This window comes from Phaseolus vulgaris, chromosome 10 (genome assembly GCF_000499845.2).
Source record: "Phaseolus vulgaris cultivar G19833 chromosome 10, P. vulgaris v2.0, whole genome shotgun sequence".
NCBI lineage: Eukaryota > Viridiplantae > Streptophyta > Magnoliopsida > Fabales > Fabaceae > Phaseolus > Phaseolus vulgaris.
This window is the reverse complement of record NC_023750.2, coordinates 29265260-29269334: the sequence shown is the minus strand read 5'-3', so window position 1 is coordinate 29269334 and position 4075 is coordinate 29265260. Positions and strand designations below refer to the sequence as shown.

The 4075-nt window shown below is 33.6% G+C and overlaps 1 pseudogene; it reads right to left on the bottom strand.

Annotated features, from left to right (window-relative positions):
• Positions 1-2877: 2877 nt before the first annotated feature.
• LOC137819921 (small nucleolar RNA R71) lies at positions 2878-2983 on the bottom strand (annotated as a pseudogene).
• Between the last annotated feature and the right edge of the window lie 1092 nt (positions 2984-4075).

Here is a 4075-nt window from a genome sequence, read left to right as displayed (position 1 = left end):
AGGCTGCAAGCCTTGAAAATGCCGATCGTACTCGTAGGTTTCGGTACCACAGAAACAATGGACATACCACCGAAGTGTGCCAAGCATTGAAGGATAAGATCGAAGAACTTATCTAAGCCGGACATCTCCGCTAGCTTTTACAAGGGGGTTGAGGTGCGAAACGGTCCCCACGGAGGGAAGAGCCAACAAGACGAAGGGACTACTCCCCTCCGAGGATGAGAGAAGATGACCATCGACCCGAACGTCGACCAAGAAGGGAGGACCCCAAGGGATAAGAGAAGGAATGATCGAGAGGTCATCAATACAATTGCTGGGGGATTCGCTGAGGGAGGCAGCTCCAACAGTGCCTGGAAAAGCACTTGAGGGCGGCGCATTAGGGGAACAATATTTCGTTTTGACTGAGGATGCCATCTATCACCTTCACCGAAGAAGAGTTCAAGGGTGTCGACCCTTCACAGAACAACCCCATGGTGATATTGGTCGATATCTGATAAGTGCCTAATTTAAGTAATATTTCATATTAAAATATAGGCACTTATGAGGATTTATTGCTAATTTACATATAAAATAATCCTTAATTTATGAATTTATACCTTTTTACATTTTTTATGAGCTTTATTTGAATAAGAACATTTTATTCCCAAATTTGGTGTTAATTGCATATTTCTAGGGAGGATTGAAGATTTAGAGTAAAGGAGAATAATTTGAGCAAAAAAGAGAAAGCTGGAAGGTCTCAGAATGGAAAAAGATGCAAAGAAAGATTAAGCCTTTTTTATGTTTTATCATTTAGCCCATTAGCGCGACACAGGAAGCAACCTAACCCTAGAAAACTAGGATAAATAAAGGGCTGGAGGCTCAACCCTAGTGTGTCAGATTGAGAGGAAAACACCATAGAGTGAATTGTAACCCAATTTGGAGAATGGAAGGTGCTAGAAGTATGTGTGGCTAATTCTACCCTTTGGGATTGAGAGTAATCTGCTTAAACTCTTATGTATTGAGGTGATATTTTATATATTAATATTAAGTTCTTGATTGATTATTGGTATTGTTGTTTAACTTTTAACTTTCCGTGACAAATTGAGAATCTTAAATCTAACCGAGAGGTATTTTTAAGGTTCAGACCTAAACATCAATACTTAGCATATTTGAGTGCTAGAGATAGACTTGAAATGTTAATTGCCATTAACGTTTGATTGTGGTTTCTAAGTTGTTGTTTTTATAAGTATGCGAGAGATCGATATTTAGAAAACATTCTTAAGAATTTTATATGCGAGAGATCGATATAAATGAATTTTCTACGGGCATCAATTTCAATCAAAGAACTTAATATTAACATGCTAATCAAAATACATAAGAGTGAGAAAGATGAAACCTAATCCCTATTTTTCCAACTTGAAGCAACCAATTCTTTGTTTTTTTTCTTATTAATCAGTGCCAACACAATTAATTCAAAACTCTTTTTATTGTTCTGATTTTATATTTAGCGATTATTGTACTCGATAATTCACTGTTATGTTCCTCGTGGGATCGATATCCGTCCTTAGGGACAATTATTACTTTTGACAAATGCGGTGCACTTGCCGTAAAAAGTTATCAAGTTTTTGGTGCCGTTGCCGGGAAATAGGTTTGATGTGTTGAGTATAATTTCCTAAATATTGTGAATATTTTAATTGTTTTGATTTTTTTTAATTTTATTTTAAACAGATTTGTTTTAATTTAATTTAATTTAATTTTAATTTGCTGTTATTATTTTAATTCTTATTTTGATTTTATTTATTTCTATTTATTTTCAGATTTATTTTGATTTTTCTTTTGATTTTCTTTTGATTTTATTTTATTTTAGTTTTTTTTAGGTTTAGTTACATAGTTTTATTTAGGTTTAGGTAGTTTTTATTTATTTGTTTTAATTATTTATCATTACTAGTTTTAGTTTTTATTTTTACGTTAAGTTGGTTAGTTTTTTACGATTATAATTTTCTGTTTTATTTTGTTTTTATTTTATTCTTAGTATTTATTTGTTATTTTTAAGTACATTATTTCTTGTTTTTATTGTTTTCTTCTATTTTGTTTTTAGTTTTTTTTTATTTATATTTTTTTTCTGAATATTTTTGTTTTATTTTCTCTTAGTGTTATATTAGTGTTTTGTTTTTGTTTTATTTTATCTTTAAGTTTTAATTTGTATTTTATTGATTTTATTTTAGTTAGCTATTTAAATTCTTGTTTATTTTTTAATTTTTGAAAAAAAATTTAAATTATAAAATTTCAGTTACTACTTGCGAATTTTTCTCGCTAACCCTTGCATTAGCTGCTTTTATATGATATTGAGAGGTCAAGTTTCAAAAGACCATTTGCTATTTGAAGAAAAAATTGAGAAGGTGGCCAGAAAAAATCGAAAATCAAAGGCAAAAGAATATCAAGAAGATAATAGAGAGGACTCTTCAACATCTTCTTCTTTTTCCATTGATATTTTTCAGGAGAATAACAACATGGCGGGGGAGGAAACACCACCTCCTAGAAGAACTCTTGGAGATTACGCCATACATCAAGGACCCAAACATTTTTCTAGCATTGCAGTGCCTGCAACTAACAGGGCCTTGGAGATGAAGCCTGCGTTCCTTACCCTCATTAATACCAATCAATTCACGACGATGGATCATGAGGATCCTCATACACACTTGGCTACTTTTTATGAATTGGTGGGAACTATGGGTTTGCAAACAAGTGATCTTGAGAATGTATACATGCGTTTGTTTCCTTTTTCTTTGGCAGGGAAAGCAAAATAGTGGCTTATATCTCATCCTAATAAGACTTTAACTAAATGGAAGGATGTGGAGGAAATTTTTTTGCAAAGATTTTTCCCAATCTCTCGTTACATTAATGCTAAGTCTGAAATATCTATGTTCAGACAAGGAGTAGAGGAGTCTTTCTGTGAGACATCAGAGAGATTCAAGAGGATGCTGAGAAAATGCCCAAACCATGGGTTTGAAGATATTGCTCAACTAAGCATATTTATTAATGGTCTCAGATCAAATACAAAGATGCTCCTAGATGCCGTGGCTGGTGGCACAATGATGGTTCCTGATGCAAATCAAGCAATGAGGATTATAGAAGTTTTGGCCACAACTGACTATCAAGCTCAACATGATAGACAAAATCATAAAAAAAGAGGAGTATTGGAGTTAAACACTGCAAATGCATTGCTAGCTCAAAACAAAATTCTGACACAACAACTTGAGCAAATGACCGCACATATGACCCTATTACCCCAAAAGTTTCATGCTGTTCAATCACTCCAAAGTCAAAATGTACCTCTCAGGTGTGATTTTTGTGGAGGTGATCATCCTAATGGTCACTGTTCTTATCAGAATAACGCATATGAAGCTGAAGTGAATTATATGGGAAATCAAGGAAGGCAAGGCGGTTTTTCCTACAATTATCCTCAAGGTTGGAAAAATAATCAAAATCAGAATTTTGGATGGAAGCAAGACTATAATTCATCCAACAAGCAAGGGCCTTTCCAACAGCAACATCAATCGAATTCTCCATCTATTCCTGACAGGATGAATAAAGTGGAAGATGTTTTGTCAAAGATTATGAGTGCACAGGAAAATAGTATGGCTTCGATTAGGAGCATGGAAACTCAAATAGAACAGCTAGCTAAACAAATGTCGCAACTCACACAAATTGTAGATGGGAAAATTGGCCAATTCTCAGCTAACACTACCACTAACCCTAAGGAGCATTGCAATAACATCACTACTGAGGGTGATGAGAAAACCAGAGAAGAAAATGGTGAGATGGTGAAGATTGAGAAGGAAAAAGGAGAAAATAGAAAAGAGGGAGAAAAAATGTGAAGTTGTAGAGAGTAGAGTTTCAAAAGAATTATCTCATTCTCTTATGCATGTAAGAAAAGAAAATAAAAGATTATTTCCTGATAAATTGCTTCCAAAAAATTATTTTGCAGGATGGCCGGAGAAAAATACATTTTTTGAAGGAATTAAAAGGAAGATATGCTGTTTTGAAGATAAAATATAGATCCGGAAGTTGAAAGCAATTTTTTGAAGCTAAAAGACTT